Source organism: Apteryx mantelli, chromosome 3, assembly GCF_036417845.1.
Source record: "Apteryx mantelli isolate bAptMan1 chromosome 3, bAptMan1.hap1, whole genome shotgun sequence".
NCBI lineage: Eukaryota > Metazoa > Chordata > Aves > Apterygiformes > Apterygidae > Apteryx > Apteryx mantelli.
In genome coordinates this window covers 6,324,588-6,337,189 of record NC_089980.1, presented here as the reverse complement: position 1 = coordinate 6,337,189, position 12,602 = coordinate 6,324,588, and positions in this window count along the sequence as shown.

The window sequence follows — 12,602 nt, the reverse complement described above, 5'->3', positions numbered from 1 at the left end:
CCAAAAATCAAATACTGAAGGCTGGCAGGGAACCGGGATTGAACAAAAAGGGGCAAAGAGATCATATAAGACAAAAGACGGTTTTGATAAAGAGAATAAATAGGTACTACTATGAGAGAAGAGAAAGTGAGTCTGCTTCGGGACTTGAAGCAGATCGGCGTAAAAGGCTGTATTTGTTCAGAAGCACACAACAGTATTATGCAACAGTTCCTGACAAGAAGTGAACGGTAATATTTTCAGCCAAAACAACAGGAGAAATGCATGCGAAGCAAAATGCATCAGCTGTGTTAGCAGAGAGCCTTGGAAAAATGTCACTGCTCTTGGTCTTTGGGACTTTAAATAACAAGTCGAAAGAATCTTAGCTTAATCTTTCAGACTTTACTCTAACAGGATTTATGACTGACTCAAAGGAAAGATGATGTTTTCTTCCATCACTTCCTAGAGCACCTGTGTCCTCTGCAGAGGTTATACACCCAAGCAATAACGCAGACTGACCACGCTTAGCTTACAAATGCCAAGAACAGCCTCGCTTGCTAAAGTACAGCAGCATGGGAAGGCCCAAGTGAGCAGATGATCTGCTCTCAGATTCCACCTGCTAGTTAGATAGGGACAAACTGCATTTTGAAGACGCTATACAGAACACACGTAAATAAAGAAAAAACAATACTTCAATAAAAACCTAGGCACATATACATTTCTAACATGCTTGTCACTTAAATGCGGCAAAACTAAAGCTCTAAAGAACACTTCCTATTAGGAATTAAATTCTCCTTTTCTACAGCAGGTCTTTGCTTTAGTTAGCTAAGACACTGCTGAACCTTCTGCCATTCTGAAACCGCATGAGAGCCTAGGTATAAGTGCGGATTACGCAATAACCTCTGAACAAAGCAAAACTGTAGGATCACCTGATCCCTACAGGGTCAGAACCAAAACCACTAAGAATCTGAAAGAGCAAGTAGTCACGTCCAGCATTTAGGTGCTAGCGAGACTGTCAAAGTCTTTACTATATGTGGCCTAACTCTGCGGATTCCCAAAGTCCTGTAGACACTGGCGTTTCCACCAGCAGGCACATAAAACACCCCTCACCCTGCTCCTGCACAGCCTGATGCAGCTGAGCTATTCACCAGCTGAGCTGCTCTTTACTCTGGCAAGACTCTCAAATACGCACTGCTCGTCTCCAGCATCTAATGGACACTGACAGTTCATTCCATCTAGTCAAGATTACCAAGATGAGATTCTCAGCAGGAACCGGCTGTATATGTTCACATATACATTATCTGCATATATCTGCATTTCAGATACCCACCTAGGAAACAGCACAAGTATTTTCAAATCTCCACAGCGCCCGACTCAAACCCAAGTCTCTCCTGTACCAACAGAAATCCCTCATCTCTGTGTCATTAGGCATTTTCTCTCCAGGGGAGAGTTAACATCCATACCACAGCTGACCTATTACCTTTAAGAGGTGATGCCCCTGATGTACTTCTCCCCTCGGCCTCCTGTTGGCTTCTCCGCTCAGTTTCCTAGCCTTTACTAATCCCATTCCTAAACGCTTTATTCTCACCATAAGTTAAAGGGGAAGCCTAGGTACAGAGGCTGGCGCTGAAGACTCCCTTAGGCACTGGAACGGGGCATCCCTTAGGTGATCCAGCCCTGAAAAAAATACAGCGACTTCTCTCTCCCCGCCTGGGCTTTCAAGCAAAGGCCTGTCAAGAGATGAGCCCAGACACCGCACTGGGTAACAAAGCACCGCACACAAAGAGAGGGACGACAGGCTCATCATTTAAGTCAAGCCCCATGAGAGCTTTAAAGAATAACACCAGGAATTTCATATGGAACTGGATTACAGTGAGCTACCAACATCTTTTGCAGCATAAACTGCTGTTAGACTAGCTTCTTAAACATCTCTTGGGGAAAAGGGAAGTATTATTGTTGTGAAAAGCACAATTCTTTAAATCTCTCATATCTTATTTTTGAGGGTTTCTTAAATGATATTTATCAATCATATAAGAGTCCAGGGGGTACCAAAAAGTGATCAAGTGAATAATCCACTAAAAATTTTGCATGTTGGTTCCACAGTTTTAAAGGTCATCACCAAGACATCACCAAATCACCAGCACAAGACTAGAGCATCTATTTCATGCATGAAGCAGCAATTCATCCTGGTAAATTTAGCTGTGGCTTTTATTAAACTCACTGCAGTCTCTGGCCAGGCAGTAGAACCTGAAGAGGCTTTCACGTTACATCCCTCCGAGATTCAAATAAATCAAAAACTCTCATTTTCATGTACCTACTGGGTTTTTAGAAAATTACTTAACCATTTCAACTACTGAACTAGTCAGCACCTTCCTCCTCTTCTCTCACCTTCTCACACACCAACTGAGATAGTGTCACTTCCTAAAGTTTAACCAAAATTTTAAGCAATTATCTTTGATTTCATCCCTCAGATTACATCAGAAGAACAGCGACAGCCTGTGTGTTGATGTCACGTCAAATTTAGTCTAGGAAAAGGAAGGCAAACAGCATGAATTTGCATTTCCTAAACAAATTTGAGGTACAACTTGCAGAGTCTGCAAAAAGTCTTTGTGGGTGGGTGTCTGCTACAGACTGCCAGATCAGGAAGAAGTAGATGAGGCCTTCTTCAGACAACTGGAGGAAGCCTCATGTTTGCAGGCCCTGGGACACATGGGGCACTTGAACCACCCTGATACGTGATGAAAGGGCACCATGAACTGGTGAGAGTGGTTGATACTCCGAAGGGTTGGGCTGCCACTCAGAGGGATCACAACAGGCTGGAGAAATGCGCAGAGAGGAACCTCATGAAGTTCAAAGGGAAATGCCAAGTCCTGTATTTGGGCAGGAACAACCCCATGTATCAAAACAGGCTGGGGGCCAACAGACTGGAAAGCAGCTCTGCAGAGAAGGACCTGAGCGTCCTGGTTGGTGGACAACAAGTTGACCATGGCCCAGCAATGTGCCCTCACAGCAAAGGCGGCCAACAGCCTCCTGGGCTGCACTAGGAAGATCATTGCCAGCAGGTCCAGGGAGGTGATCCTTCCCCTCTACTCAGCACTGGTGAGACCACACCTGGAGTGCTGGGTCTAGGTCTGGGTGCCCTGGTACAAGAGAGACATGGACATACTGGAGTGAGTCCAGCAAAGATGATTAAGCGACTGGAGCATCTCTCATATGAGGAGGGGCTGAGAGAACTGGGACTGTTCAGCCTGGAGAAGAGAAGGCTCGGGGGTGGGGGGAAGGGCAACGAGTGTATTAATGTGTACAAATACCTGATGGGAGGCAGTAAAAACGACAGGGCCAGACTCTCAGTGGAGCCCAGTGACAGGATAAGAGGCAATGGGCACAAACTGAAACACAGGAAACTCCACTTAAGCATAACAAAAAAGAATTTACTGTGAGGGCAGCTGGTGGAAGAGCTTGCTCAGAAAGGTTGTGGAGTCTCCATTCTTGGAGATGATCAAAATGCAAGTGCGCATGGTCTTTGGCAGCCTGCTCTAGGTGACCCTGCTCTGAGCACGGCACAGGGGGACTGGACAATCTCCAGAGGTCCCTTCTAACCTCAGCTATTCTGTGATTCTGTCTCAAAAGTCATACTGAACAAATCCGTTCCCAAGGAACAAACCCTAACCTAACCCAACCCTAACCTAACCTTTTCTAAGTGTCAGTGAATTAGTCTATACCAATGGAGAAGCACTGAATCTTAAATAGTGAGGCTACATCCGCTCCCTCTAGAAACGATGGCAATATTTCTATCGATTTCAATGACAACAAGATCAAAACCTCTACCATCAACTTCTCATTCAGATTTTTCCCCCGTGCCCAAAATGAAATGAAAGCAACTTCAGCAGTTTCCAAATTCCTCTGTCCTTTCTCCCCACGCTTTACTGACCATTCTCTTCTGGTGCAATCCCCCGTTTAATGTTCTAAAGGATGAATTGTGGCCTAGTGGGTCAAGGTTTTATTCCAACCCCACACAGCTGTTTCCTTCGCATTGATTTTTCAAACTTCTAACTATCATGGGAAACAGAGGTTCAGGGAAAAAGTTCACTATCAAGTACCAAACATACGTTCCCATGAAAATAAAATCAAAAGGCAATTCTGTACTACCAGCTCTTAACAGTAAGACAGGTTTTTTCCTCCCCTTCTAACGTTCCACTTTTCCTCAAAAACCAAAATGGTGTTGAATAGTCTGGAAGCAGCACTTTGGAACCACCCACGTCACCTTCTAACCTCCATCACTCCAATTGTCCAGGGGTTAATTGTTGATCTTGGTAGCATTCATTCTTATTCATGCTTCAAAGAACACTGCTGTTCAGCAAGAAAACAAGCCCTACAATTCATCTAGTTCAGTATTTTCTTGATTCTGCTATGGATTTCTCTCCTTCTGTGTGTGTGTGCACACGTATATATATGTAATTACATGGGATGAGCATGTGTATGGATTTCTCTCTTTGTACATATGTAGCAAAAGGGATTACTGAAAAAGCATACTATACTCTTATTATTCAAAATACATAAGGACCAGAACATCTGATGTGAAGAAAAGTTCAATGATTACAGGAAGTTCTGCTAATTTACCCTCAAGCTTTTAGGCTTATCATTTCAACAACATGTCCGTTGCTCTGATGAACGCCAGGTCACAGTGCAGGGATCTCAGATACTGGTTACACTGACAATGACCAGCTAGCAAAAGATAGCCAAGGAAAACCTGTTGCTTTTGCCTATCTGACAAAATAAGAAAAACTAACCTTAAAGAGAAAAGTCTCTAATAAATTTAAAAACATATTTTACAGCTATATGGAGTTTTATAGGAAGCTTTGTGTGTACTGTAAATTTCTGTTTGCCTTTCCTTTTACTCTGTGCTGCTTGGTAAGTCTTGATCACTTGGCTTTCTTCATATTCCTAGTCACAGGTCCACTGCTCAGAAACAGGAGTCCATGGGAGTCTTCACATTGACTTTAATCTCATCTAAAGTAATGACAGAAGTAACTGTAGCCCAGCAGAACGTAATCCAAGGGCAGTAAAATCCTGTCTCTCTCTCTCTCCAAAGCATCAACAACAACAACACCTTTCCCAATCTAATTCCATTTGCCTGAAAAACAGTGAAATATTTAATGCAATTCCTTTACTTGGGAGGAAAAAGCTCCAAACACCATGGCCAAAATTACACCCACAGTAATTGTGACTTTTAAGACATCAGTGACTAACATCTGCACATCACTCAGGGAGCAGAGTTGTCTTCTTTTATCAGTCTACCATTATCTCTTTAGCAAGCCAACACTGCCGGCCCTCGGCTGTCACCAAAGCAAAGTCAAAAGGAAAGAAGCAACAGATTAGTCTCCAGAAACGCAATCGTATTCCGCGTTAGAACAGCTTGAGTGCTCACTCATGTATAGTTTTCTCCTAGAAGCATTACATAGAGCCTGGCATACAGAAAGGCTGTCTCATAGACGCTCATAAAATTAACTTCCCACACAGAGGAGGTGTCACTTCGTGCCATCAGTATAGCGATAGCCTGGCAACAGGTGGCAACACTCTTGCATTAATTCTACTTTACATCTCTTGTTAAATCCCAGACAGCCTGTATATTTGAACATACAGTTCATTTGTAGAGCTAGAATATAATCTATACTTTATTACATTGCATATGCTCTTGCATTTGACCTATCTTTTTGAAACATGGATATAGAATTTTCCAGACAGAAGTGCATATCATACCTGGAGCTTTGCACAAAAGTATCTATAATACATGGAAGGAAGGGGATGGGGGAGAATATAGCCCACATCCATATCTTTTCCTGAAGGAGCACATATCACTCTGTGCTGAAATCTGAAACATAAAAACCCTCTCTGATAAACATTTTTGCTTTTCACCAAAAACCTTGGCAGTGCGACCACAGTCCCCAGGCACTTGCACCGCTTTACTCTCCAGTCTCTCCAAGACAAAGCATCTGCTCTCTTAACTTAAACTTTTTAAAACAGAAAGGGAATTTCATGTTAATTTTGTCCAGTTCTAAAATCTGTTTCTCATCTCATTGATCTTCCATGAAAGTTTTCTCTCCCACAATAATTTTGATAAAGTTAACAGGAACCAAAGGTAACATTTAGACAAACTGAAGAATTAAAGGTAATCAAGGCTACGCTTAAAGAGTCATAACGCTAAAGGCTATGGATTTCAAGTTACTCAAGACAGCTTTCTAATTACAGCCTTCAAAAGATTATTTAGTTAGTTCCTTGATAATCTTCAAAACAACAACAAAAAATACTCATCATGAATTACCAAAAAGCCTCAATTTGTCTTCTGAATTGTAGGAAATTGTTTTCAGACCTTAACTAAAAGACATACATTTACTTAGTAGTGCATTACTAAGGCAAAGCTTGGAACAAGAAGTAGTCATTATTTTTAAAGAGTTTATGGTTGATGCTGTATTTTCTTTATGAAAATATGCTAATGTGAGAGGATATTTCTACAATAAATAAAAAATGCACACAAACTCACTCATTCTTCATAGGCATTTTCTTTCTTCTCATTGGCGTACTGTCAATGAGATTTGTGATCCATTCTGGTGTTGTATCACAACACTCTTCACTACAGGGAGCTAACACTAAGACAGCCTTTCTTATCCTACCACCTCCCTTCACTCATTTTCATTTCCTCAGATTATGTAGTCCAGTACTTTTTCATGCTAAGTAAGAACCAAAAGACATTATTTTGGAAAGGTTTATTAAAATCTGCTCAGTCATTATGGTGATTCCAGTCTATTGGGGAAAACAGTTAACTTTTTTTTTTTTCCAGATTTTTCAAATTCTACCCTGTTCATTTAAGTACTGCCTGGTTTGCAGGATTCGTTCCATGTACGAATTATGAATTCGACAATGCTTCGAGCGAGGCATAGGAAAGGAAACTTACCCACATTAAAAACAGAAGAAACGGGGAGAAATCATTAGTCAAACTTCTGCCAAGGATCATTTCCCCTCCTGCTTCCTCCTTGCTCCACAAGTGCTGGAAAGGTAATGAAACACTGACTTACACCAGCAACAAACTGCTGCCTGCAGTGTACTGCCTCGAACCCTTTGGCTTGAAAATGAAGACCAGAGACCCCTCACTACCTGCTTCTCTCCCTCCATGAGGCAGCAAACAGGCAATTTCATTTCAGCCCTTCCTGCACGTGTGGATTCAAAGCCTAGATAACGTCAATAAGACTCTAAAAGACAATTCTTTCTTCTTCCTGCTCCATAGTCCCTTTAGCTGAAGGACAGACCAAGTGAGAATCCATCCTTTACGAGTATATTCACATTGTCCATCTTTGACTAACTTAGGTGCCTAAATTAGGTGCTTACACTTCCCAAAGTTACTAAAGTCTTCAGAAAATACCTCATACCATCCCCTGGACACTCTGAATACCCTGTATAATGTGTAATATACTTCTGAGAACCTTCATCTGCCGCTGGTTTTCTATGCTTTTCTGGCTCTGAACAAATCCTTTGCTACCATTTTCATCCATGAGTTTACTTTCCAGCACCTGAAATACACACTCCAAAATCCAAACACTAGGAAACAACCTCACGGCAACGTCCCTTGATAATGCTACCCAGCGCTACACACTTCATCCTTAGTAATTGAAATTAATTTGTTAGTTTTAATTTAATTAATTTGATAGGTCTGTCATACCTATTATCATGGCATTCGAGCAGTTGACTGAACACTTGTTGCTTCATTTCAAATTCAGTAAAAAGTGGTTCCCTAAATTCATAACTGCTACCATGTAAGGAAACACAATGTGAATCATCATATTCTTCCCTCATTCAGATAATCTACACGATTTTTTTTTTCCCCGAGTGCTAAAGCATAGGCACATTTAGGAAATGCTGTGGAGTTCTTCATACCACCAAATGATGACTCTATATTAGCCAGACAGCACCCATTAAAACAGCTGCTAGACATGGAATAATAAGATGAACCAGGAGCAATTCCTACATCCCTGCCTCCCTCTGAATAATACCTCATCTGCTATCAAAAATAAATCCAGGTAAAGGAAACATTTTAGAAGAACCTCTTATCTTTTGTAGTCACTGCCAGATTTGCAGTAACAAACCTCAGTATTGGCTAGGGGGAAAGTCCCTCTTCATGGGAGCAGGGATAGTGCTGTTGAAACCAGAAGAATCATGTCAGATCTGGATGTGACCCCAAGTTTATCTAATGAGATGTATTACACAAACATAAAAGTCATATACACTAAACTTTTTCCAATACACAAAAGAAATTAAGCCTATTTACTACCACACTGCACACAATATATATGAGATGATGAAATAAAACTGAAACAGAAAACATTAACTAAGTGCTGCATGAAAGGCAGCAATCATAGGATGATGTGTTTTACGAGGACAGACAGGACTCTCACAGCTGGGTTTGTGCTGCAGAACAGAACTTGTAAACTAGTTCTGGAAAACATTTTCTATGACTTTGATCTACGTTAGGTTTGTTTTGCAGTGTCCGAAGCACAGTTTCCAACCCCAAATTTAATTAAAGCTTACTTATCAACACGGTCTGAACTTTAGGTCTGCAACAAATTCCCTGCACCATGTGATTTCTTGCAGTGCCAACTTGAATGAAAAAGCTTTGCACAGCTTTGCCCTTTAAAACAAGACCAAGCCCTCCTATCAGCAAATACTGCATTTGTACTTAAAATAAGGAACACACAGACAAGCTTGCAGAAGTCAGCAGGATCACTTTAGCACATTATGTTAGAGCTGTTGGTGAATGACCACGATTTAGAGCCAACAGTGTAAAGCTATGCACTTCATAACTGCAAGGGGAGAAGGAGGAGGGGGAAATAAATGAGGATTGCAACCCAATGCATCTGCTAAGCTATTCTTTACTTCAGAGCAATGTGCATTGTCCCTGGCCCGATAGATCATTCTGATTATGCTTACATGCACATCACTATGCTTTTAAGCAGCTCTACAATGCTGAAAGAACAGTGCTGTGAGAGCCATCTGGATCTTCCACTGAAAGTCTTCATTATATCCTTAGGTACTGCTGGACTCTCTCTCTTTTGCCATATTGCTAAACCCATCCGATTTTGCTAGACTTTTCTTGTCTATTCCTAGACACAAACACACGCCTCCAAAAAACCACACATGAAATTTGGTTGCCAAGCCAGGACTCATGAAAATTCCCTGTTCTCATGGGCAACATATTTCTTGGCTGAATCTTCTGTCAAACCCAACAGCATTAGGGTAATGCATTTTGCACTTTGAGGAGAGATGGCTGACACACTAATCTGAAGAATTTATTGTTGCAGCAACAAATCACAAAAAGAGAAGAAACGTACCTAGCAAAACTGAAAACCCAAATAATTCCTCGCTTCCATTCTACCTGCAGATAGTCTAAACTATGCATATAGAAGGTAGCAAGAGACTATCCCTGCCCAATACAGGTACTAGCACTGTAAAGCTTTTATCTTGTGTTAGACTTTTAGTTGCTCTTCTAGCATAATTTCTCCATTCTCAATCACAAGACAAGACTTACAGCAGACACCTCAAGCGCTTGAGACGTCAAACGCCACATAGAGTTAAGATGCTACAAAAGTGTCCTGACTGTCCGCTATGAGCCAGTCAGAATCAGTACTGCCATGAGGCTGGCCACATTAGGACTGGCAGATGCTGTAAAACATCTCCTATTTCTTGTCTGATAATGGAAAGGGGGGGGAGGGATATCAATCTGATATCTGCAGCTCACAAAAACCATGCATATTCAATAACAAGGAAACCTTCAGCTATCAATCCTTTTGGAAGTAGAGGGTAGAAGAGTAGAACTTCTTGAAACAGAAGTGTAGATTTCTTTCATATCAGAACATTGTGGGCAAAAAGGGATTGCTATCGCTTCCCCTGGAATAAATTTCTAAGGCCCAGCTTGTTTGCATGGTGCCATGCAAGAACTACTGCTCCCGGAAGGCTGTGAACATGGTGGGAATCTGCAAGTGTATAAAGCCTGTCACCTGCATAAACAAATGCAGTATCAAACCCTAAACAGTCTCATTAGCAAGAACAGTATCTCCAGTGTGACAACACGGTGAGTCATTTTGTTTTCAGAAGTAAGACTACAGCACACATCTGTGCACACGTGCATTTCTATAGTACAATATACAAGTGTCTAGAACAGGCAAGCATTTATTCTAAGTAGCATCAACAGGAGTTTCACATGTTGGTTTAATACTATTCGTGCATACTCCTAAAAGACATGCTAAAATTCTTTATTGAACCTTAATGCACAGGCTTAAGGCTTCAGATGTTAAAGGAAGCACTTTCTGGGAGCTTGTCTTTCAAAACCCGTCCAATTCAATCCTTACGTGCACTCAAGCTGCAGGCTCCTCTGTAACATAGCTCCTGGGAAGGCACAGGGCAGCACAAGGCCCTGTCACCAGTTTTTTTTTTTACTAGTTGTATGCCCTAGAGCATTTCCTAGATTGACAGGTAATACGGGTAATGCTTATCACATGCCCATATCTTGATACCTTACATTACTTCAAGACCACCACATTAAGCAGCATCCTTGCTTTTCCACTGCTGTGGAAGAGGAGTAGTTTTAGATCTACACCACTCCTTGAGAAAAATATTTTTGCCCACTTCTAAAGAGGAAGTTTGTTTAACAAACTTTTGCTAATTCTCTCTCATGTTCGATAATGGTTTAGCAATGTGCAAAAGTACTCTGGTTATTCTGTTCCTCTAGAAGAACTAATACAAACTGTGTCAGCTATGCCAGGGTCTTCAGTCTCAAAAACATTTTCAGTTTTCCTTCACAGTATTTAATGTGTTATTCTGCATTCTTTGGTAAATGAGATTTCTTGCACATTCCAGAACAAACAGTAGTGAATGTATTTGCTGGCCTTTTAAGGCTGTCAAATACCAAAACTCCTTGCTGTGTTCACTGCAAAATAAATAACTAATATTAAGTATGTATGTGTGTGTATATATATATACACACACACACACTCTGATATGTTCAAAAAGATAACTAGAATTACACAGGATGCAATGTAGAAGTGTCTGAAAGACTGATTAAATTAATTTTTGCATGGTTTTCAATCGCAATCCAATTGCAAAGGAGAATTGAAAAGCCCAAACTGATACTGAAGGCAAATAAGTAATTAGAATGAGCCATTAATCGCTTATCATAGAAACTTTTAGTGGCTGCCTGATGAACTGAAACTGCACAGCAGAAGGCTTGAAAGGAGGGAGAAAGAGTAAAGAAAAGAGGAAACACCACCCCAAATAAACTCCCTTCACAGCCATCTGGAGAGACTGTCTCTGAAGGAGGCAAAGTGGGGTAGGCACTGCTTACAAGTCTTCCTAAGAGCGGTCAACTATGTCTCTGCATATAACGTCCCGCTCCCAGGGCAGGAGAAAAAAGACCATACAATTTGCCTTTCTCAGCTCTTTATGACTAACACATCCAGTATCTTTTCCCTGAATACTAGAAAACTACTCCTTAGCAACTTTATGGAAGAATGAAGAAAGAAGGGACATCCAAAAAAAAAAAAAAATGTCCTCCCCACCTCCACCAGCTTTTGGAGGAAGCTTCCTCATCATCAATATCCCTTCTTCTCAAGGCAAGTCAGATGAAGTCTTATTGCCTCAGGTGATCTCCTTTACTGCTAAAAATTGACAATGGCCTGGATATGACCCAACAGGGAGGTTTCTGCAGTTGCAGTCTGACACTTTCTTCTGGATCCCATGAAAATCTTGTAAGAGAAACACTCATGCCAGTTACTGTAATGCACGCTTAGGAGAGGTTCTCCTTCGCTTGCATCCTCTTCCTAGAGCTATTCAACACAGCCAGTCCACGTGTTTCACTACTGCTGACTTCAAAAGCATTTTGGTTCTCAGACCAGACCGACTTTAAACATCCCTAGTGGTCAAGAAATCAATCGTAGGAGTGATTTCATCTGCATCTGGGTTTGGTAGACCTCTTCATTTGGACACAACTTGCTCCTCAAGCCGGGATGCCAAGCATGCACCAAGACGGGGAATTTACTAGTCACCAAAGGATCTACAATATTCTGACATTAACCCGCATATTGCTTGTCCTTTGCTGACACCGACTCCACTGTCGCATCAGCGCACATCTGTTTCTCCATGTCTGGCCATTCTCTTCCTATCACCCTGTATTTCGAACCATCTCCCTGACGCTTTCAGCCACTCCTTCACAGGAGTTTAAACATTTCAGACTGCAGTACTTGATAGATAGCAGCAGCAACCACCCACCTGCCAGAAATAAGTCTGCTGGAAAAAACAGAAGAATCAATTAACCAAAAATCTCAAAATATACTAGTTCACCAAGATCCAATCTTCTACATCTGCCAAGTCACACAGATGTTCACACTATGGGAGGCGCCATGGAGATTTACATCTACTAAGTACTACTTCCCCTGCTCCCTGGCACACTTGCAAGGTGGCACATTACTGATTGACACTAAGGATCGAATGACCATCTTGCCACAGGTTGTGTTCAGATTTTATTTATTTATTAAGTCTAAGACCACTTTCTTTTTCCATATTTAATCTCATGGAAGACGAGA